Source organism: Peromyscus eremicus, chromosome 2 (genome assembly GCF_949786415.1).
Source record: "Peromyscus eremicus chromosome 2, PerEre_H2_v1, whole genome shotgun sequence".
Lineage (NCBI taxonomy): Eukaryota > Metazoa > Chordata > Mammalia > Rodentia > Cricetidae > Peromyscus > Peromyscus eremicus.
Genome location: NC_081417.1, coordinates 89,683,524 through 89,709,676, shown reverse-complemented (window position 1 = coordinate 89,709,676; position 26,153 = coordinate 89,683,524).

Genomic DNA, 26,153 nt, shown 5'->3' with positions numbered 1-26,153 from the left:
TTCTTTGTTTGGATGTGTTACACCAGCCCATATATCAAGTGACCTGGAAAACTGTTTTAAGTGAGGACTCATACAGGAGAAGGCTCTTCAGTAGGTCTAGGCTATTGTGCTGGCTGCTCTGTCATGTGGGCCATATGAACCAACATATCTGATGATACTTGAGTTGCAGATAGAGATACTGTTTGGAGTTTTTGGCAGGAGTTTTGGATGAAGACACTATCATCATTTGCAGACAACTCTTCTCTCTTTCAGAGCCAGCTCTTGTTCTGCTATTGGACCTCAGTGAAAACAGAACATTTGACAAAAGGCCACCAATTTATCATGTGACCTAAGCTGCCAATCATGAGCTGAGTATCATCTCACCCATCAAGCCTATATAGTAGGACACACAAAACAGCAATTTATTTTCAAATGCAAGTGGTATATATGCAATCAGGCTTTAGTGGGTCCTGAAGGTACAAGCAAGTTACATGAAGAAGCTACTCAAATGTTCATGGCTTGTATTCCTGTTATAATCCTGCCTGTTCCTAAGCGTGCACCTATGGCTTCATGGGGTGTGCCCTATGATTGGTAAACCGAGGAAGAGAAGACTAGGGGCTGGTATATTCATGATTCTTTACATTACATAGTCCACCCAGAAGTGGACACCTGCAGCATTACAATCCCTTGCTGGCATAATCCTGAAAGATACCAACAAAGGAAAATCTTCAGAGTATGGAGACTTTTTGGCAGTATACATTGTCATACACTTTGTTTGGAAGGAGAAATGGTCAGATGTGATTACTCTCTGACTTGTGGGCTATAGCTGATTGATTAGCTGGATGGTTAGATATTTGGAAAGAGCATGATTGGAAAATTGGAAAGACATCTGGGGAAAATATATGGATAGATCTCTCTAGATGGGTGAAGGATGTGAATATATCTGTGTTTCATGCAAATAATCATCAAAAAGTGACTTTAGCAGAGGAAGAGTTCAATAATCAAGTAGATAGGAAGAGCAACTCTGTAGACAGTCAGCCTCTTTCCCCAGCCATCCATCTCATTTTCCACTAGGCCTTTGAACAAAGTGGCCACGATAGCAGAGATGGAGGTTATGCATGGTCTCAAAAATATGGAATTCCACTCACCAAAGCTGACCTGGCTACAGTAGCAGCTAATTGTCAGAGACAAACACTGAATCTCAGCTATCACAGCATTCCCTGGTGTGACCAACTAGCAACCTGGTGGCAGGTTGACTACAGTAGATTCCTTCACCCTTGGAAAGGCAAGCTTTGTCTTTACTGGAGTAGATAATTGTTCTGGTTATGGATTTGCCTTTCCTGCATATGATGCTTCTGCCCAAAGTACTATCCACAAACTAATGGAATGCCTCATTTGAATAGGGACTCCGGCTAGCTTGAACATGGTGAACACGGATCTAGAAGATCTTGTCCTCCTGTCCCATTTCCTCTGTCTTGCTAAAACCCACTAGATTACATTCCTAAAGCTAGCCTAAAAGTCTATTTCCTTATTTGGTAACTTCCTCCTCCTGAGGCTTACTACCAAAGTCCAGAAATCAAAGTCCCCTTTGGTTGACCTAATTAACATTCTCAATTAAAATTAAACACCTCATCCTAACACTGGGTTTCCCCCTTTACCTTTATAAATTGCTATTTGCCTATGTGTCATGTCTATCTCCCCTCTATCCAGAGGCAGTCCTTTGTCCCTCTGGGACAAATACCCGTTCCTCCTTTCTTTTGTCCCCTTCCTCTTCTACCTCATCCTCTATCTCCTTTACTACTGCATCCTAGCCATTCTAACACAGACTTTCCCTTTCCATCCTATTAAAATTTATAACTCCCCATTTGCTGCTGTTTTCTGCCTCAGTCAGAAGGCAGTCACGTTAACTCTTCCCCCATGCTTAATAAAGGATATTTGTGTAAAAACATCATCATGGTATTGCTTCTGACCAAGAAACTGACTTAACAGCCATAGAAGTGTGACACTAGGACTCCGATCATGGAATCTACTGGTTTTACTAAGTTCCCCACATTCCAGAAGCAGCTTGTCTAAAGGAATCATGCAACCACCTTTTGCAGAACAGTTACAGCACTTAGTATATGAAACCAGTCTTGCATCCTGGGACAGGTTTCTCCAGATGGTGGTATATGCTTTGAATCAATATCCCATGTATGGTTTGGTTTCTCTCAAAGCCAGACTCCATGGGACCAGGAATCAAGGACTAGAAAAGGGAATGATTCCACTCACTATTATGCTCAGCAAACCATGAGGAACATTTTTTTGCTTTCTGTTGTCATGATCTTAAGACCCACTGGCTTGTAAGTTTTGGTTCCAGAGGGGTGAGTACTCCTGCCAGAAGACACAGTCATTCCATTGACCTGGAAGCACATATTTCCCTCTGGCCACTTTGGGTTTCAGATAACTTTAAGCTACCAGGCTAAGAAAGATATAACAGTATCAGGAGGGGTGACTGAATTGCTGCTACACAAAGAAGGTGAAAAGATTATGTCAGGAGTATAGGGGATCCTTTTAGGCAATCTCTTGGTGCTCCAGTGTCCTGTGATTAAAGTCAATGGGAAACTAGAACAACCTAATCCAGGCAGGATGACAAAGGGCACAAGCCCTTCAGGAGTGAAGGTATGGGTCACTCCTCCAGGTAAAGAACCAAGATCTGCTGAGGTACTTGCTGAGGTTAGAGGAAGTACATAATGATCAGTAGAGGAGGGTACCAGCTAAAGCCATGTGACTAGATGAAAAACAAAGGTTATAATTGACTTAAATATTTTTGTCATTATTTTAAGATGTATTTTTTTAGATATGTGCATTCTATTACCTTGATTTCTCTATTATGTAATGTAACATTAATTGAGAAAATATCAGTGATTATCATCTTTAAGTTTTGAGATACTAAAAGGATGTCCCTCAAGCAACAGTTTTACCTTTTCTAAAATTTATTTGAGAATTCTAAAAATTATTTGAGGTTGTGTTTAGGATAGTTATATCATGTTGGATATAATTACTACCTGGTTATTGTTTTCATTTGGAAATTAAGCATTGCATAAAGAGATATGATTGTGATTCTGATAGTGGGTGGCTGTGTGATGGATATCTTTGTGGTCAATTTGACTACATCAAAAATTATGTAAACCATATGTCTGGGTACACTTATGAGAGAATTTTCTAAATTAAATAATTTGACAGGGTAAGATGGACCCTAAATCCAGATCTTTTGAGGTGGGAAGATAAACCTGAAATAAAGACCATACCTTTGAATTTAAGCCTATATAAGGGACATGGAAGAAAAAAGCCCAGGCTATTTGTCCACTTGTCCTTGCTATCACTGACAAATTCACTTCTACTGGGAATAGATATACTTCAAGATCCATTTTATAGCACACTTAGGCATATACTCAAAGGATTCTACATTCTATTACAAAGATACTTGCTCAATAATGCCTAATCCTGCTCTATTCAAAAGAGCCATAAATTGGATACAGCCTGAACATTCATCAACAGAAGAATAGATAATGAAAATGAGTATATTTCTGTAGTGTATTTACTCAACTATTTAAAAAGTCATGATATTCACAGGTTAAATGAATGGGACTAGAAAAAAAAATCATCTTGAGTGATGTAACCCAGACCCTGACAGACTAATGTATTCTCTTATATTATTAATGCTAGCTTTTAGCATATGATAGACACACTACTATCTGAGTAACCACAGGTGTTAGGTATAGAGTAAACAACTAAGAGGGAAGGAAGGATCTCCAAAGTAAGGGAAAATATTGCCTTGTACCTGCATTTTCTACAGTTAAGTGGCTACATCTTGGTCAGGATTTGTGTCTGAGAAAGAAACTGTAGACTATCTTGACTTCAAAATGTTACAATCAGAGGAGATAGTTCAGTGGAAACAACAGATATTGTGCACAATGAAATATATTTAGAAAATATCATCTTGCATAAATTAATTTTTAGAAAATAATTACCCATGTAATAAGCATAGATTAATGTATGCATTTAAATTGGGATTTTAAAAATTGGTAATTGAAATACTGTATGAGCACTGCATATTAGAAAGAATGTTTCTTTTATGTAAACAAGGATTTCTCTTCCAACTTCCTTGAGCTGTTTTAAACTCCTTGAAGTGCTGTGAGTTCCCTCCAGACAAGAATAAAGACCCGATTGGAATTTAGAATCTTTTATTAGACTTCATAAGCCCAGAATTAATATAATACTCAGACATAAATGGCTGGCAATGAGTTATATTTTGTCTTTCATGAATCATGACACTTTGTGTATTTTAATGTTCTGACATGTTTAGCATTTGCTGACAATATTGTCATGCTGTTGTTTCAGGGCCCATGCATTGTAATACCCAACTGGGTCTGAGGAAGCATTCTTCTGTTGACCAACAGTCTTTTAAAGAATAAACTATTGCCAGAAGATAAGTGGATAATGAAAATGTGGTACATTTGTATGATGAAATATTACTCAGCTTTTAACAAATAAAATCATGAAATATATAGGTAAGTTAATGAAGTTAGAAAATAATCATCCTGGATGAGGTAACCAAGACTCAATACAAATATGGTATGTTAGATTTTAATCCTTCAATAGGCATACTGAAATTCATATAATTATTGAGGTTGAATGCAGAATAAGAGATTGAGGAGATGTCACAAGGAAGGGTAAATACAATATGTAGATATGGGGCACTGGAATGGGAGGAATAAATGGAGAGGGATGTAATGGAGAAAATACAGGGAGAGACAGCTAACACAAGGGTCGTTTAAGGGGTCATCCTGAAACCTACTACAGAAGAAGCATCTTAAAATACATTAGTGTGTTAAAGAAATATAAATGGCATCATCATAAAATAAGGGAGACAAAGCCTAAACTAGACATCTCTCACCACCAAGTGAAATTTTCAGTGCCAGGAATGGTTTACATCTAATCAATTTTTTTTTCAAAGTGGCTCCATAGAAATCTCCAAACAACTTTGAATATTGCCTGTATTGTTGTTTCCTGTCCACACTCTGATGGTAAGGTCCTATTGTTGAAGATAACAACTACATATCTAACTGAACATGGAGGAATAGAGCTGCTCTAATGCCTAGTACTATATCAAGCATGAGTAAACAAAAATTACAACTAAAAGAGAATAGAAAAGTTCACAGGCACTGTAAAGAGTCTCACAGATGAGAGACATTTTAGAACTGCCAGACAACAATTTTGAATGACTTTGGTTAGTATGTTGATGAAAACAGAGAAAATGATGAGTGATTTTATTGGTAAGTTGAATTCTGTTGAAGGTAATGAAATGGGAAGAGCTGGATTGAATATATAATATTAAGAATTATGAACCCAATATACGGGTTTGAAAAAAGACAGAGCAGTAAAAGCAATGACAAACAAAGACAAAAAATTTAAAACAAATGAGGGAAAAAGAGAAAATCACACAGATATCAAATAGCTAAGGGACAAAAGTTCACTATGCACATTATAAGAATGGAAAAAGAGAATCTTAGAAGAAACAATATACACAAAGAGAATGAAGAATAATTTCCCAAAACTGATTAAAACCTTCAACCTATATTTTTATTTTTATTACGATATATATATATATATATATATATATATATATATATATATATATATATATATATATTGTTCAAACAAGGCCTTTTGGCCATATTCTTTCCTTATTGCCCAAGTTCTCCCATGTCCTTCCCACCTCCATACCCCCCAAACTTTGTTGTTTTCCTATCTCCAAAAACAAAACTAACACAAAACACAAAAAATTCCAAAGCATAACAACAACCACACACACACACACACACAAAAAAAAATCATAACCCATTTTCCCTTTTGTTTTTGGTCAACTATTTTTGAGCTGGGTCCTGTACTGGAATGTGGTTTATATATTCATTGTCACTCAGCTGGAGAAAACTCACTGTCCCTCTACCAGCAGGATTCAATTTGAAGCAGCTTTCTTGGTTAAGGGTGTGACTTTGTGCCTATTTCTCCTTTTCTTTTGGGGGGATTTTGTCTGAATTTGGATCTACTTCATGGAAACCACACTTGACACTGTTAGTGGTGCCAAGAACCTAAGACTAGACAAATCATGGGTCTTAGGGGAGAATCTACTACTATTTTGCTAAAATTACATACCGATAATATGATTCCTGATGGCATATCGCTAAAACATAGACTTGTGTGTATTGTTCAGTATTCATCTATGGTGCTTTTTTTTAATAGTAGATGGTAATTAGCACAGAGAACCACAGATTGACGATGTAGAGACAATGTAGAAAGACCTTGAATCACTCAGTCCTAAATATTATGTCTTCAACACACCTCATTTCTCAAGGGTTAGGCATCCATAGAGAAGAGAAGGCAGAGAGATCAAAAGAGTTAGAAGTGGTAGAAACAGAGTCTTTCAGAAACAATACAGCTGATGCACATATGGAGACAGAGTGTGTGTAACAGCATGCACAAGACCTGAACAAATTCCAACTATATATTTAAAATATCTTCAAGTAAAAAACAAGGAAAACGAAACCATATTACCTTTGAAGAACCAATGAGAAGGTTATTGGTGACTTTGAAGTAGAAGCAGCATCATTTAGAACAAAACTGAATCACATTTTTGAGCATAAGGAAAAAATGCCAATCTGTAATGCAAAACTCTACAGAATATTATTCCATAATCAGGAAAAGTAAGGAAAAAACAGTCATTATTTATTATGGGATTTGATTAAAATTTCTCAGCTAGGCCTGTGGAACACACTCCTTCTAGTCTGGTGACAGCTCTTGAAATTTTATCTTCATTGCAACTAAGACTAGGCCAAATTCAGCACTTAGATATAACAGATTTTATATTACTCAAACCATTTGCTTTTGACATCAATCTTACCTACAATGACTTACACTTTACTTGAATCTTGAAAGTCTAACTTACCTTTAAAACCATACCAGGTTTGTTCTTTCATTTCAAAGCATTCCTTGGACTATCAAAGTCTGCAAACTACTCATTTGAGCTTTTATATGAAGAGGCTTGCAATGGTGTTTATTGCTTCATAAATACCATATTTCTTTTGGTTTCCGGTAATACCAATTTTCACAAATCACATATTTTCACTTTTAGTAGAAAAGAAAGCAAAAATGCTACCAGATAAGATATTTATAGACCATTTTTTTAATACAGCAGTATAATTCCTAGCATAGCATTGGTCACAAGACTAACATGAATAAGAACTTCATGTAATAAAAGACAAACAATAGTAGAAGACATGGAATAACAATGTTTAATTATCATGAAAAGAGAATGATGAATCAAGATGTTCTTCAAATTTAGTTTCTATGTAGCTCTAATCCTGACATAGGAAATACATTTCATTCTTTTAAAGAATCTGGGAATGTTTAAGAGGTTATATATGTAGCCACGATGGAACTTCGGGAATATCCAGCATATCTTGGTGAGAATGGTTATCTATCTACTTATTTCTACCAGCAAAAAGTCTGTATTTAATTAAATGAAAATTAATAGAGATTTTTGTCCTAAATCCTAGAGTTTATAAGCTTCTGTAAAGAAGTTATTGCAGAAATTCCAAATGATGATTTTAAGTGTAACTATAGTTGGTTAGTATAAGAATTTCTGCATGCTCTTTACTGTATAAAGGGAAAAACTTGTATTGAAACTGGGATCCTGTAACAATTAAATTAACAATTAATTAAGAATTAAAGTTTTCACAGAAATTCCATGCTGAGTATGAGAAAAGCTGAAGTTAGGGTGCCAGAGAAGAAAGTTGCCTGGAAAGAGGCAATTCTACCGAATTCTGAAGGTTTACTTCAGCTGAACTGACACATGTATATTTCCTCACTTTTATTTATGTTTCCCATAAAATTTTATCATTTCTTCATAAATGGCAGAGCAAAACTAGGAGTCTTTCTTTAGCTTTGCCAAGTTTAAAAAAATACATATTCCTTTAGCAATGTATGCTTTCTATGTTTTTTCCCAAACAGAGGAAGTTAGGTGACAGGTTCATGAAACTAAATAGCGCTTGGCGTTAAAGGAAATTGTTGTGGCTTTAGAATCTGAAGCATAGCAGTTTCAGTCATGCAGAACAGAAGGCAATGTCTTTAGTCCTGATTCTGATTTTCTTGTATAATACTGAGAATCAGGAATACATGATGAGGCATTGTGATAAATGTTCTTTAATACACAATTAGAAAGAGATGAATAATTACAGTTACTATGCACTTCAAGTTAAATGCTAACTTTATCATTGAGACAATCATACTTGTAGTCAAATGCTTTTATGTACTTCAGTTTAGCTAATATTTTCTTTTCAAACTGTCAGGTAGGGATTTAGAAAAAATTTCACATGGCCTTTTAAAAAATTTTATTAACAACTCTGTCAAGATGTGAAAACTATACCTACTTTGTATGAACAAATTGAAAGATGCACACTTTACTCTCTGTGTTCTAACCTATATCTATTGGCTTTAAATGGCTTAATTTTAGACTTGTAATACAAACTACTAAGGTGCTTCCAAGAATTAGAAAACACTTCTACTTAATATAGTAGAGAAGGTAAACTTTGTTTCAGGGATGGATAATTGATCGTTTTAAGAAAACTTCAAAGATGATAGGAGCAGAGAGTCAATTTTGCTTCCTGTCCATGAGACAAATAAATTACAGACCTTCATAAACTTTTGTACATCTTAGGAAACAAGGAAGTTTGTATTTCACTTGACTAGAAAATGTTCATTCTTCAAAGGTGTTTCTGTTGGTCTCATAGGCATACACATTGATTAAGATTTCTTATTAACATGCAATCATCTTCAATTGTTTTCACTTAATTGCTTTTTATTTCAGTTAACTACCAATGTTCTTTACTCTCTCATGTAGTTTAATTAGCATAGAAGGTCACTGAGAGGTGTTAAGGCATCAACTTGCCCAGAGGAAGTTGCTGATGTCTCTCTGACTTCTAATTAGAGCACACCTTAGAATTATGGTATAAGAGACACTGTAGCAGGCAGATACAATGATGAAAGAATAGAAAATTAGCAACAGGCATCCCTGTGTACATGATGGCAAATGCCCAATCCTTATTGTTGTTTAAAGGTCAGTTTAATATGTATATCAGAGGATGACAGAATATCGCACATGACAATTTCTATATTACTTATGATTTGTTGAACATTTCCTATGCATAAAAATTATGGAGAATAACTTCAGAGCATGGCAAGGTTTGAAGATAAGCTATTAAATGAAAAACAGAATCAAACATGTAATACATGCCATAAATATGATGCATGAAAGAAATCTTCTCTTAGTATTTAAGTTTTTACTTATGGCAATGAAATATTTCATATTTCAGTAAAGTGTTGTAAAATAACATTAGAATTTAGGCATTTGGCTACATAATGTATAGTAATTTTTATAGGTAGATATCCCTGGAAATGCTGTTTTATACCAAGAACAATCAATGTATTTCTTATGGATTCCTTATTTCTGGAAGCTGCTTTAAAAAAGTACATCCAGTTCCAATTTAAAGATGTAGCTATGAATCAGATAATCATTCTTAATAGCAACAAATATTTCAGTTGCTTTAAAACAGAATAAAATCAATAACATTTTATCCAAAAGATTAGATTTAACCAACATATTTTTGGAAAACAAAATATTTTTAATATACTTTCTAAATTATCAGATTCTAAAGGGACTTTAGATCATTCTTTTGACTTGTAATTCAATTTTACCATGCTCTTTGGTTGCAAATACCCAATGCATTTGATTCTTGTCTACATTCATGCAAATACTGTCCAGTGGAGGGGCAATAATCATGCTCCATACATCTCTATCTTTTTAACCAGTTGTAATATCTTATAAATTCTTTCAAAAACTAACTCATTTTATATTTATATGAAAAGCATGCCTGAAAAATTCACTATCAGAAATAAAATATATGTCCAAACCACCTGTTTCCACATATGAAGAAATTGGTCCGGAGAAGTAAAGTGATGAGCCCAAATATCAGCTCAGTTTTCTCACCAAAGATTCCCTCTTTGTTGAGTGAACATATAATGTTGTATGCTCATTTGGGTAACATTAACATCTGTGATGACTACATGCTAACACACAAAGTGCCAGTCATGCAAATTTTCTTCTTAAATCAAGACCTTTATATAATGAAATACAAAGTAGGGAGTCCAATGAATAGAACACGAAGTGTGTCGTCTCTGATGGAAACAATGGGAAGGGAAGGAAGGGAGCTCCTGCTAAGTCATCTCTATTACTTAGCCAAAGAAAATCCCCAAAGCTCCAGTACAACAGCCCTTGAAGCAGCTATCAGCTGTCTCTGGTTCAATGCCTGCTTGCTTCTCAATACAACATTCTACAATTTCCCTGATTCTTATGTCTTCAGGCAAATGATGATGTGTTGAGGATGAAAATGATTTTGTTAGCATTTCAGATATTAGGGCCCTGTGATTCCACAAGTATCTTTCTGAATTAAGAGTCTTGAGTTTCTTCTGATGATTTCTCAGAGACCCTTTAAGGCTCTTAAGATTGAAATACTCATAACTTATTATGCCTAGGACCCTGAAGAACGTATCTACTCAGTTCCAAAATAATGTTTTGAAGGTTTATTTTATTTTAAAATATGTATGTGCATACCCATGTGGGGGTATGCACATGTTAGAACAGGTACTCCTGCTGGCCAGAGACATTGGATCATCTGGAGATGGGGTTACAAGCAGTTGTGAGCCTTTGGACATGAGTGCTAGGAAGTGAACTCATGTCCTCAGCAAGATCACTCTTAACTGCTAAGGCAGTTCTCTAGGCTATGATGATCTCTCCTTTTCCTGTATTGAGAGAAAAATGTGTTGCACCTGCAGAATGGAATAGAAGCAATAATACATTTTAATATTAAAACTGTTCTATGTTACTATGTAACTATTATTATGTAATAGTAATCACAATAAATTAAAAATAAAAAACATAAAATAAAAACAGGTTAAATTTAAAGTGATATATAAGTATATCATAGTTAACACGGCAGCACTTCATTTTTCCATAGTAGCACATCAAATAATAGTTTACATTATGTAAGATAAAGCATAGACATATAATTTCAATTTGTAATGTTTCAGAAAGAAACACAATCCATCATTTGCAAAGAAGATTCACATATACCATAATAAGTAGTGGTAACAAAGTGAAATATTAGTGTATTATTTTATATTATTCAGAAAAAATTATTTAATGGAATATATCAATACCAAATGCAGTGCATAATTATCTTAAGTCTATTGATGAGCTGAACAATGCTAAATGATCTGCTAGAGGTTAAACAATAAATTGGAGATTTAACTGAGAACAAGACTTTTGAACTCAGGTTGTTATCAGACTTTTACTAAGTTTAAGAAAGAGTGCTTTCTTAACTATTTATAGAAGCCTCTCCTTAATAGCATTAGTCTCTTTAATAATTATGTTGTCCTTTTCAAACCATTACGTGGCTACAACATTAAGTTTTTAGGTGCCCCTTTTCTCTTCAAACTCTACATTTTATATTTCTTTTTGATTCATTTACTCTTTTTCATGGTAGACATATATAAGAGCAATTAACAATAACTATACCACAGACTCGATGTTGTGCTGTCTAGACATTTCCTCTGTCAAAGAAATTAGTCCATTGCTTTTAAAATCATTCTCACATAAATTCTCATGACATGAGCTGAGAACAGTTAAATTCTTTGCCAAAATATTACATGAATGGCCGCTAGCCCAGTTGCTAATACAATCTTGGCTTCCCTCTGAACCTTCATAAGTCAGAGTTGGACCTCTGCAGTCCACATTACTTTAATCATCATTGTCTTTCAAGCTCTTATTCAAACAGGCTACTAAACTCTGCTTACAGCATTATACTTCATGCCTAGCCCAAAGTTCCAAAGATTTCTATAGTCCTCCAAAACACATGGATATTTTCTTCATAGCAACAAGCCTACATCCCCTGGTACCAGCTTCTCTCTTAGGGCTCTCTAAAGGCACAGAATTGATAAAATGATTGTGGGTGTGTGTTGATTTTTGTTGTTGTTGTTTTTGGTTGGGTGAGAGTAGGCTTCATATTGGCTTAAAGAGTGTTTCAGGCAGTCCAACAATGTCTGTCTCACACTAGAGAGAGCTAGGCCATTAGTGGCTAGTCCATGAGGCTGCATGGATGCCTTAGAATTCCTGTCTGGCTCAGAAGGTATGAAAGATTCCTGGAGAGCTGTTGGTCTTTAGGAGACATTGAAGGGTGAGGGCAAGTAGACAAAGAGCAAAATTTCCTTCTCCCATATCCTTCTATCTGGGTTTCCACTAGAAGGTGTTGCCCATATTAAGGGTGGTTATTTCTGCTTAAAATGATCTGACAAAGAATATTCCTCACATTAATGTCAAAGCAGCTGTGTTTTGGTTGATTTTGGAACCTGTCAAGTTGACGACCAAGATTTATGGTCACAAGTAACATTTGCACATGCTTGATCACTACAATTATCATTATCTGGAACTTCTTTTAAAATCTTCCAAGTTAATCTAAATCAGAGTTTCTCAAAATGTACCCCAACATTGAGTATTTCTAGAGACTCTCTGAAGATTAGCCCTTCAGATTTCTATCCACCCTTGTGTTTCCTAATTGTCCATGCTTGATATTCATAGGACTTATTTTATAAATATATTGTTATTATCACACTTGAATGTGTGAATATGTGTTTCAGTCCAAAATGAAGAACTACTCTAAACATGTTAAATATAAGACTTTCTAATATCAAGTAAGCTGGATATGTTAAAATATCCCAAAGTATTCTATATGGTTTGTTTAAGAAATAGTTTATACATAGAATGACTATATCACTAAGAAAGGGCATATGTTTGAATATTTCAGTTTACCAAAAAAAAGTTAATCTGTATCTTATCACACATATATAATGAGAAATTACTCTATTTTTTCTCTTTTAAACAGGAAATTGTCAACAAAAACTTGAGGATTACTGAGAACCAATGATTCTTAATGCCCCTTTATTTTTTCCAAAATAAACTTTTTTTATCAACTTTTTACAGAATTCTTTATGATTTCCTGGGAGATGCTGTGGAACTAGGAAGCCATTATAAACCTAAAGTGGAACAAAACATTTACATTTAAATTTTTATTTTTTAAAAGGATTTTCATACATAAGTCCTGTATTAGTGTCACTCTACCCTCTCCCCACTCAAACTCATGGCATGTTTTTCTACCTCCATCTCAAATTCCAAGCCTCTTCTTCTTTAACTTTTGTTGTCACATTTATGGACACACAAACACACACCTACCTACATGTGTTTAGGGCTGATGATTTAGGATTGGATAACCTATCAAGAAACTCATCCTGGGAGATAATTGATCTCCCTCTTTTCCTGGCCATTAATTGCCTGTAGCTCTTCATTTAGGCATGGGGCTTTGTGAAATTTTCCTATATCTATAATAGAATGTGGACTGGTATTGTCATTATGCATGTCTTGCTGAGGTGACCATATTGCTGAGTTATTTGGGTGCAGCTTCTCTCTTATGTCTTGAAGACATTTATCTTGCTGCTGGCATTCTTGTCCCCTGGCTCTTAAAATCTTTCTGATCACATTTCAATATTCCATAAGCCTTAGGTACTGGGTTTGCTTTGTACGTCTAGCACTTGGGGCTAAGCACCCTATGGTTGCTTGTTCTCTACCTTTTACTAATTGTGAATCTCTGCAATTGTCAACATCTGCTGTAGAAAGGAGCTTCTTTGATAAATGATGATAGCTATACTTATTTGTGGGTATAAGGGTAAATATTTAGGATGCAGTGACAAATTGGTTTAGGGAAATGGAAGTACTAGGTTCTCCTATAGGGTCCATGACCTTTCCCACCATAGGCAGTTGGCTAGATTTATAGTAATACATATGATAATTTCTTTTTTTTCTATGTAGACATTTATTTTTTTCCCCACCACCATTTTTGAAGACTGTCTTTTCTCTAGTTTGTATTTTTGTATCTTTATTAAATATTAGATGGCTGTAGTTGCAAGTACTCATATTTGGGTCTTCTGTATTGTTCCTTTGATCTCCATGTCTGTTTCTGGGCAAGTATCATGTTTTTATTATTAAAGCCCTATGATATAGCTTGAAATATGGTATGGTACTTCCTTCAGCATCATTAAATTTTACTCAGGGTTGCAATAGCTATCTAGAATCTTTTGGGGTTCCATGGGAGTTTTAGGATTTTTTTCTAGTTTTGTGAAGAATGTTATGGGAATTTGATTGAGACTGTATTGAATACGTAAATCTGTTTAGGAATGTGATTGATATATTGTGCACCCCAATAAACTTATCTGGAGGTCAGAGAACAGAATAGCCACTGCATTAAACATAGAGTTTAGGCAGTGGTAGCACACACCTTTAATCCCAGCACCTCAGATCTCAAGTCTTGCTTGAGAAAGACACACACCTTTAATCCCAGGAAGTGATGGCAGGAAGCAGAAAGGTATATAAAGCATGAGGACCAGGAACTAGAGGCTTTTTAAGCTTTTAGGCTTTTGAGCAGCAGTTCAGCTGAGATCAATTCAGATGAAGACTCAGAAGCTTTCAGTCTGAAGATTCATGGAAACAGGATTGGCTGAGAAGTTGGTGGAGGTGAGGTTAGCTGTGGCTTGTTCTATTTCTCTGATCTTTCAGTGTTCACCCCAATACCTGGCTGTGGGTTTATTTTTATTAGTAAGACCTTTTAAGATTCGTGCTACATAGGAAGGTGATTTTCACAATACTAATTTCACTAACCTATAAGCATGGGCCATCTTTCCATTTTCTAGTGTCTTCCTAAGAGATTTAAATTTTTATTGTAGAAGTCTTTCACCTCTCTGGTTAGACTTATTTCTAGAGATTTTTGAAGCTATTGTGAATGAGATTGTTTCAATGATTTCTTTTCAGTGTGTTTGTTATTGGTATACAAAAACAGTACTGATTTTTGTAAGTTGATTTTGTATCCATTTATTGTTGAAAATGTTGATAATTTCTAGATGTTTCCTTATAGAATTTTATGGTTCTCTTATTTATAATATCATATCTGCAAATAGGGACAATTTAACTTATTTTCCTATTTTTATGACTATTTTTTCTCTTGTCTTATTGCTCTAACTAGTGCACCAAGCACTATTTTTAGAAAAAGTGGGGATAGTGGAGATAATCTTTTTACTGATTTTAATGGGATAGCTTGGGTTTTTTTCTCCATTGAAGTCGATGTTGGTTATGGGTTTGTCACACATAGGCTTCCTTATGCTGGGTCATATATCTTCCAGTTCTCTCTAGGTCTTTTATCATGAAGGCATGCTGGATTTTTGTCAAAGACATTTTCTTCATTTATTGAGATAATCATATGAGGTTTGTCTTTAAATCCATTCATGCAATTTATTACATTAATTGACTTGTGTGTGGTGAATAATCCTCGTATTTCCTGAATAAAGCCAACACGATTGTGGTGAAAGGTCTTTGTGAAATATGCCTATATCCCGTTAGCAAGTATTTCATCCGTCAATCTGTATGTATGCTCATTGGATTTATTGGCCAGTTGTTTTCTTTTTCTGTGGTGTCCTCACCTGGGTTTGGTATTAGAGCAATTCTGGTTTTATAGAAGGAATTTTGAAGTTCCCCTTTTGTTTCAATTATTTATGAAAACGTTTTAAGTAGTGTTGCTTGTAGTTCCCATGTGAGAGTGGAAGAATTCTGTGAATCTACCTGAACCTGGAGTTTGTTTAGTTGGGAGGCCTTTAATTATTGTCTTGTTCTATTCGTTTTTTTAAGGGCCTGTTTATGTTGTTGATGTTTTCCTGGCTTAAATTTAGTGATTTGGATGAATCTAGACATTTGTCCATTTATTTTAGTTTTTTCTGACTTAGTGCAGTATAAGATTTTTTCATCTTCATAATTATTTATTTAATGTAAATAATTATTTTGTCTGAATGTTTGTATATGTAACACATTCATGCCTGGAGTTGAGAAGAAGGCATTAGATCCCCTACAGCTAGAGTTACAGATGGTTGTGAACCACTACATGGGTATAGTATTCACTTATAATGTTTTGAATTTCTTTGGTATCTTTTGTAATGAATGTTTTTTCTTTGCAACTCTTGTCCTGTTAATTTGGGCCTTCTTTCTTTGTTTGGTTAATTGAAGCCCAAGATAATCTTTTCATTGAATATTTAGAAGATTTTCCTTCTATCTCTAAGGGTTCTTACACCAGAAGGAATAAGATACTGTATGAAGAATTAATAAATAATTCATAAACAAAGTTCATATCATGTACATGGTAAGGGCTCATCTGGCAAGTTTTAATTGGGCTACACAGATTGTAGTGAATTATAACTAATTGTAGAAAAATGAGATAATAGATGCTGATTTGAAGAGGTCTATATTGACATAATATAATTGTATATATCCTTTCTAATGATCTTATAGCTGGTATAATTGAAAATGTTTTCAATTACATGTTGCATGTTTTCATATTATCTTTCATTAGTTTAGTTTTATGTCAATGCTATGATAAATATCTCTAGGATGGCATTTCATCATGAGTAGATTGTCAGTTATGGTTTTATAGAGTTTGTAACCATAATGGAGAATCACAAACTTTGTAGCCATTTTAATTCTTTATTTCTTTTTTTATTTCTTTTCTTTTCTTTTTTTTCGAGACAGGGTTTCTCTGTGTAGTTTTGCACCTTTCCTGGAACTCGCTTTGTAGACCAGGCTGGCCTCGAACTCACAGAGATCCACCTGCCTCTGCCTCCCAAGTGCTGGGATTAAAGGCATGCGCCACCACCACCCGGCTGCCATTGTAATTCTTAATTGTGATCTTGGTTTTCATTACAGGACAAAATTAGCAAAAGACAGATTAATAGAAGAAAAGTATAATAGTTTTATTAAATTTGTGGTCACAAATTTACCTGCACAATGGAATAAACTTATGAATTTTATTTACTTAAGTCTATTTCAGCACCAATTTTCATTGTCTAGTGTAGTGGATAGCCATTCCAGCTTTGATCTGGAAGTTCCAACCTCCATTGAGACTTCAGCAACTGTCACGCCTACAAGGCGGGGCCAAGGGAGGCGCCTGGGGACCGGAGATCTGGATCGGGGGACACTCTCCCCGTTCCAGGACCCTGGATGGTGGAGGTAGACAAAGCAGAGCTCCAGAGAACACCGCTGGACTGTGATACACCTTCCCCAGACCCCGCGACCTACGTATCCCTTAATTTGTAAGTTACGCCATTAAATAAATCTCCTTTTAACTACGTGGAGTGGCCTTAATAATTTCACCAACATCTGGCGCTCACGTGGGGCAAATTCCAAAGGCCTGGGTGCCTCCTGCCCTCAGCCTCCTCCCCGGCTAGCGGGTACTTAAACCCCAATAGTCTAGTGATAAAGATTATTTTCTCATTCAGGTAAAAGAAATTCACCTTTTGCAAAGGGATATGCATGGCTTGCTTCATGTAAATAAATTCAAGTCAGGCCAGGGGTGGTGGTGTCAACCTTTAGTTCTACCAATCTCTGTTAGTTTAAGGCCAGCAAATTTCAACCTTGCCAGGACTATAGAGTGAAATCATGTTTCAAACATAAATAAATGAATAAATAAATATGTGAATAAATACAGGTCAGATAGTTATTTCTTCCACTACAGTTTCTTACATGTTTTAGCTCAAAATAAGCAGTATACCAAGTAGATATATCTCAGTGTGATACATCTTTAATTCCCCCATTACTATGCTTCATTTCTCAATCTTCTAGTTTGGAACTTTTTTCTGACAATTTTTCTACTTATTTGTCCATCTGGATTTGGTCTAGACTTTTATTTTTACCAACTGCACAACCAACAGCTCATAACTGCTGCTCTACTCGACTCTGAATCTCATCTTCATTCCACCTTCGTACCTTGACTCTGCAGTGACAGCAACAGCAACACCACCATCTCTTGCCAGCCTCCAGCCACATTCCCGATTTATTCCCACAGAGACTCTTTTTGTATCACTACAGACTTCCTATGGACTTTCTAACTTTTACCTCCATTAGGACTCTTTTTGTATCACTACAGACTTCCTATGGACTTTCTAATTTCTACCTCTGTTAGGCCTATTTGAAACTCCTGGAATTCTGTTGTAGGGGCCTCTTTAACCCTCTGTAGACATTCTTTCTCTACCTTGCCCTCTCTCTCATGTGTGTGTCTACACATTCTGACATTTTGGAAAGAGACAGATGTGTGCATTATATTAATTTATTCTCACTATGTTCTTAAATTCTTCTAGTCATGAAAACATAATAAAACATCAACTTTCGTTATATATGTTCATGGTTTTATTTCTCTATGCTGAAACATGTTATATAATTTTTATTCTGTTTTTGTTCAGTTTCTTTACATGTAGATTTAAAAAAAATAATCTTTTTCTCTCTTGATAACTCTGGTATCATATTTAAAATTAATATGGTTAGTATTTGTTTCATCATATTGAAGAATATGAAAATCCAGTTTTTTTCAAACACACACTAGTCATGCTTTCTATCTTCATAGATAACTGGAAATACAAGCACAAATAGAACATTAAGTTATTATTTAGATTGAAAAATATTCATGAACTGGGAGACAACACCATATCTTAATAGAGTATAATACAAGAAAATTTTACTAATGTGGTTAATGAGATTATGGGCACACTATCTAGTAATGAGGTCTCTATTAGTATATAATACTTATTACTTGATATATGTAATTATGAATACAGAAATAGCTGGTGTATGAGGGAAGATCAAATGTTGATGTTATTAATGTTCCTGAGTTTAATGAAAAACATATCATGTTTTCTATAGAATACGAACTTTACATGTAATTTAATGAATAAACAGCCATAGATGAATTAAGGTTTAATACAATATGGGTTTGTGTTTTGTAGATCATTTTTATAGGTGAAGCAAAAGTTACGGTTTCATTCAAAATATGAATTATGAGGCCCATCAGAATAGATTGGCCTTGTGAGTAGGACTCTAAGGAATTGAAATGATAACAGACAATAAGTTAATAGAATGCCTAAGGCAATTACAATTACAGAGAAAACAGGGCGGAGACAGGCTTCATTGAAGCTGGGACCAAGGGATTATAGAATTATAAAGGCATATTGTGCTGGTGGACTTGGCTGTTAACTGGTTCTATCAGGGGCAAGCCTTCTGGGAGCACAAAGAGGCAACATTGCCTCTCAAACTTGAAGTCTGGTTAGCACTACAGGGAGTCAGAAGTGAACCCAGATAATTAGAAACGGGGCCTTTATTTCATGCTAACCTTCATTTGCTCTCACATTCATTCTCTTTCTTTGATCTTTTCTCCTATTCCTGTACCCTTTTTATTATAAATTTATACTCTTCAAGTGGATTAAATATAAGAAGTATGCTTTTTGATTCATCCTTTCCAGAATTGCATTATACTAGTATTTGCATTTGGAATGATTTTGTCAAGACTGTTGTTATTTATATCTACTATAACACTTCCCTAACCCCTGTCTTAATTATGAGTAAGTAGTCTAATTTACAGTAGCAAATGACCCCAAATCACAGTAAGACAACACTACAAAAGTTTCTCTAAGTCTGTCACTCCACCTAAGTGGCTGAGATATGATGAAGTATTCTAATGACTATTCAGATGCCTAGATTGGCAGAAACTCCATCACTTATTATATAGAATTTGTTTAGAATACAGCAGAATTATAATATAGTTCTATTACATAGCATATGCTGTCTCTTTTGGTCTCTGGAAAACAAGAGTAGAAAAAGAAAGGTTAGGGACTTTTTCCATGATAGAAAAGACACTTATACCCATGTATTAGTTACTTTTCTGTTGCTGTAAGAAAACACCATGATTAAAGCAACTTACAGAAGTAAAGCTTGTTTTGATTTATGGTTCCAGAGGAATAGGAGTCCACCATGGTAGGGATATGAGGCAACAATCAGTAGGCAGACATAGCAGCAGGAGCAGGAAGCTGAGAACTCACATCCTGAGCTATGATGCGGAAGAGGAAACTGGAAGTGGCATGAGACCTTTAATCTTAAAACCTGCTCCCAGTGGCGTACTTACTCCAAAAAGGCTGCACTACCTACTAAGCACTACCAACTACGTACCAACTATTTAAACAATAGAAACTGTGGGGAACTTTATCATTCAAACCACTACATTTTTCCCCTTCACAACTCATTGTCTACAATGGCACTTGACTTACTTTACTTTCTATTGTTGTGATAAAGACCATAACCAAAGCAACTTAGGGAAAAAAGTCTTTGTTTGGTCTATATGTCCCAATCACAGTCCATCATTTAGGGAAGACAGAGCATGAGCTTAAGAAGAGTGGGAATATGAAGGCAGAAACTGAAGTAGAGACCATGGAGGAAATGGTACTTACTGGCTTTTTCTTTATGGCTTTTTCTACCTGTTTTTTTACATAACCCAGAACCAAAAGCTCAGGGGTGGGGTACTGCCCACAAAAGGCTGCTCTTCCTCATCAATCATTAGTGAAGAAAATGTCCAAGAATACCTATAGACCATTCTGATGGTGGCATTTTCTCATTTGAGGTTCTCTCAGGCCAGATGGCCCCACATTATGTCAAGTTTAGAAGAACTAACCAGACCATGCTCAAATTTTCCATTTGCCCTTTTTTAAATTTGCTCTTTGTCAATCAAACATATATATGTGTGCAACACACACACACACACACACACACACACACACACACACACACACATTACATCATATCAGTCTTCCCATTCTCTTACTATTGCCTCCTCCCAAACCTTGAAAATTCTCCTCCCTAATCCATATCCCCTTTTCTTACATAAAAAAGCCCACTGAGTTCAATTAGTGTTCCTTATATTTTTGTTGAATCTTTTTTTTGGAGACAGTGTCTTTCTATGTAGCTTTGGCTCACCTTGTACTTACTATGTAGCTCAATTTGACCTCCACCTTAAAGGAATCATCCTGCTTCAGATGACTGAGAATTAGAGGTTACAGCTATGCACCATAATGAAAAACTTTCAAAATAATGTTCTTCAACACTGACCACTATAGTAGCTTTAATTAGTCATGGCTTGACAGTGACTACTGTGGCTTAGGAAATAAACTCCAAATTTGCAAGAAAATACACTAATTTGGCTTTCAATATAAAAAAGCTCACATGGTTAGTAGATATTGTATGGGAATGTTTCTAACCTCATTGAGAAGGAGATAGGACTATGAAGACCAAATGAGATGCCCAATGGTAGTACTATCTCTTCCTCAATTCCACACAATACCGCAACCACCACATACATATTTGCTCATTTAGAATATTGTTGTTTTCCTCACAAAAAAATCACATTTATAACCAAGATGATACAACAGTTCCACGCACTCAGCACTTCTCCATAAAATTAGAAAGTTCTTTAATGTCAGGACCGCAAGACTAGCTGCAGCAACACAATGATATCCCATCTCACAACACCAATAATTAAATCCCAGAAAAAATACAGTATTGTGAGCAATAAAAAGAAGGGATGAAAACAACACACAAAGAATCATAGCAGAACAGAAATTAGAAGACTTGTGAAAGCTCTATTTGGACAAAACTTAAAACATCAAAATTGAGAACAGGTTTCAGAGAATCTCAAAGGAAAAACAAAAGAATAACAACATGTAAGAGAATTATGGAAGCAATACAGTTTATAAAAAACAATGTTCAAACCCAACACATTTATTTATGATGTACCCAGAAATGAAAATAAAAGGGGAGGGGAATAAAGGAACAATAACAAGCATAAAAATCATTTCAAAACCTTACTTTAATGATGGAGAAATATAACTAAAATAAAAGCACATGCAAGGTTGTAGGAAACAGTGATACTATTATGCAACAAAAAGAAAAGTCATGATGAGTTCCAAAGTTTTATAAAAAAGAAAAAATAATTGCTTTCATAATCACTTTGCTTTATTCAACTGTCCCCTAATTGGCAGTTTTCATAACAATTCAATTTAGAATGGGGCACTAGAGTTTTGATACTTTCAGTCACATTTGGCACAGAGTTCTAGTTGCATTTGCTCCTAGATTTCCCCCATTGCACTAACATCTCATTGGAGTGATCCAGAGGGGCAGAGGTATCTGCTGTGGGACTTCTGCTTCCTGGCTTAACTTCCAGTTGGTATACGGACTACAGATTCCATGCTGATTTTCCTCTGTCTCTATGCTGCTTCTGAAAGCAATCTTCAGAGCCCTGCCTCTACACACCCACACATGAAGGAATGAATGTTCTTCAAGAGACCTACTAGCAGATCAAAGTAAAGCATATTAAGGCCTTCCTTCTGTGACTCTGGACTGTACCATGTGACACAGCAAGACTATGTTGTGAGGCATCTGGAACTTCCACCCTATTGGTTAGCTTAAATTTCAAGCAGGATGATGCAGCCATTGTAAAAGTCTTCATGAATCATGATTCTTCTTGTTTTTTCTGTCAGTCTCACTCTTCTATTTTTCAATAGAGGATGATAAGATTTTTACAAATGTGTTTATGTTTTATTATTTTTTTGCATTATTATACTTTACATTTGCATTTGTTTATTTAATATTTGTGTGTGTGTGTGTGTGTGTGTGTGTGTGTGTGTATGTGTACACTCGTTTTAGCATATACCATGACATGTTGGGAGGATAGAGGAACCAGGTACTGAACTCAGATCATCAGGCTCTATGGCAAGTGCCTTTCCCCACTGAATCATCTTATGGCTCAGCCTCTGACGAATTACGCGCTATTAATTTTCTCTATTTGTGTAACACCTAATAAAGATCTTAGGAAGACCTTCATACAATGTTCACTCTGATCAGTCCTCCCATATTAGTCATCTATCAAAACAACCACAGGCTTTTTCATGGGCAAATCTGGTGAGGGAATTTTCTCAATTGAGGTTTCTTCTTCCAAAATGAATCTAGTTTGTGTCAAGTCAACATAAAGGTAGCCCACACTTATCTTATGAATTAGTTTGTTTCTGTTGCTGTTTTAAAACATTGACCAAAAATAATGTGGGCAAGAAAGGTTATGTTTTAGCTTACACTTTCAGGTAACAGTCTATTACTAGGGAAGATCAGGGCAAGAACAGGGAGGTAGGAACTGAAGTAGAGACAATGTGGAACACTCTTTACTGGTTTACTTTCTACATCTTTCTCAGTCTGCTCCCTTACACAACCCAGGACCACCTGGCCATGGGTAGTACCACCCAATATGGGCTCCCACATCAATCTCTAATCAAGAAAACGCTCATCAGATTTACCTGCTGGCCAATCTGTTGGAGACAATTCATATATTGTAGTTCCTTTTTCCCAGGTCTGTCAAGCTGGTGAAAATTAGTTAATACAATTAACCCTGTGTCAACTCAGTACATAACCACATCACATTTTTTGTTTATCCTCAATATATCATGCTAATATCATGACAAACACACAGTAAAATTTCAAGAATCCTATGAATTATTCTTATTTTAAATGTTTCTTGCTGTATTCTCTTTCCTTGAACATTAATTAAGTTTAAGAACTGGAATATCTGAGTCAATAGACAAAAATTGTTTTTAAGTATTTCCCTAAAAACTAATCTTACCTCCAACATACTATGAATGAATCTTTTATCAATATAGAGGACATTTCTTATACCTTCTTAACAAAATCCATTCACTTATCTCTGTTAATTTTAACCAACTTTATTAAAAAACATAAGCAAGATAAATTTGAATTATAAATTAGTCTAGACATTTTCAATACAAAAATTGGTGTTAATGCTATTTTTAAAATAATTTTTCTCTCATTTAACGTTGTACTTAATGGATTTTGTTTGTATGTGTTCTTTGTATTTTTTTCCTTTCTTTTCCTTTTTAAATTCTTTTCTAAAATCTGCCTGTTTGTTTTCTTTTCTTCCTCTATTTTTCTTTTATTGAAAATGAATTTTATTCATATAATATATTCTGGTTATGGTTTCTCTCCCCCAACTCCTCACAGATTGCTAAATTCATTTTATGGGGCCATAGTCACCCTGATACCCAAACCATACAAATACTCAACAAAGAAAGAATTACAGAATCTCCCTCATGAACATTGATGCAAAAATACTCAGTAAATTACTGGCAAACTGAATCCAAGAACACATAAAAAAGAGCATCCACCATGATCAAGAGGGCTTCATCCCAGGATGCAGGGATGGTTCAACATATGAAAATTTGTCAATGTAATCCACCATATAAACAAACTGAAAGAAAAAAATCCCTGCATGATCTTCTCATTAGATGCTGAAAAAGCCTTTAAAAAGAATCCAACAACCCCATCATGGCAAAAGTCTTGGAGAAATCAATAATACAAAGTACATAACTAAACACAATAAAAGCAATATATAGCAAGCCATTAGCCTACATCAAGTCAAATGGAGAGAAACTCAAAGCTATTGTACTAAAATCAGAAACAAGACAAGGATGACTACTCTCTCCATATTTATTCAATATAGTACATGAAGTTCTGGCTAGAGTAATAAGGCAATTAAAGGAGATCAAGGAGTTACAAATTGGAAAGCAAGAAGTCAAAATATTGCTATTTGCAGATGATATGATAGTATATACAAGTGACCCCAAAGATTCTATCATGGAATAAACTGATAAAATAAAGCTGATAAACACCTTTAGTGAAATTTAACTGGATAGAAGATTAACTAAAAAAAATAGTAGCCCTCCTATATACAAATGATAAATGGACTGAGAAAGAAATCTGGGAAACATCAAACACCCTTCACTAAAGCCACAAGTAATATAAAATATCTTGGTGTAACACTAACCAAACAAGTGAATGACCTGTATGACAAGAACTTCAAGTGTTTGAAGAAAGAAATTGGAGAATATGTCAGAAGTTGGAAAGATCTCCCATGCTCATGTATTGGCAGGATTAACATAGTAAAAATGGCTGTATTAACAAAAACAATCTACATATACAATCCTTCCCCATTGAAATTCTAACACAATTCTTTACAGACATTGGATGCACAATACTCAACTTTATATGGAAAAACAGCAACCACAAAACTCAGCTAAAACAATCCTGTACAATGAAAGAACTTTAGGAGGTATCACCATTTTGACTTCAAGTTCTACTACAGAGCTATAGTAATAAAAACAGCATGGTATTGGCATAAAATAGACAGGTGGATCAATGGAATCAAATAAAAAATATATTCACACACCTATGGATTCCTGATTTTAGAGAAAGAAGTCAAAATCATACAGGGGAAATAAGAAAGCATCAACAAATGATGATTGTCTAACTGGATGTCATCATGTAGAAGAATGCAAATAGATCCATATCTATCACTGGACACAAAATTCAACTTCAAGTTTATTAAAGGCCTCAACATCAATCCAGCTACAATGAACTTGGTAGAAGAGAAAGTGGAAAATAGCCTTAACACATTGGCACAGGAGTCAACTTCCTGAATAGGACACCAATAGCAGGGGCACAGGCACTAAGATCATCAATTAACAAACGGGACTTCATGAAACTGAAATGCTTTTGTAAGGCAAAGGATACTGCCAATAGGACAAAATGGCACTCTAAAGAAAAAAAAAAAACTTCACTAAAACCCCACATCTGACAGAAGGCTGTTTTCTAAGATATATATAACGAACTCAAGAAACTAGACATCAAAAAGCCAAATAATCCAATTAAAAATGGAGTATAGATCTAAACAGAGAACTCTCAACAGAGGAATCTCAAATGGCCAGGAAGCATTTAAAGAAATGTTCAACATCATTAGCCATCAGGGAAAGGCAAATCAAAATGACTCCGAGATTTCACCTTATGCCTGTCAGAATAGCTAAGATAAAAAACACAGGTGACATGCTGGAGAGGATGTAGAGCAAGGGGAATATTCCTCCATTGATGGTTGAGAACAAACTTGTACAGTCACCGTGGAAATCAATATGGCAGTTTCTCAGAAAATCTACCTCAAGATCCAGATATTTCATTTTTGGTCATATACCCAAAAGAAGCTCAATTATACCACTATACTACTTGC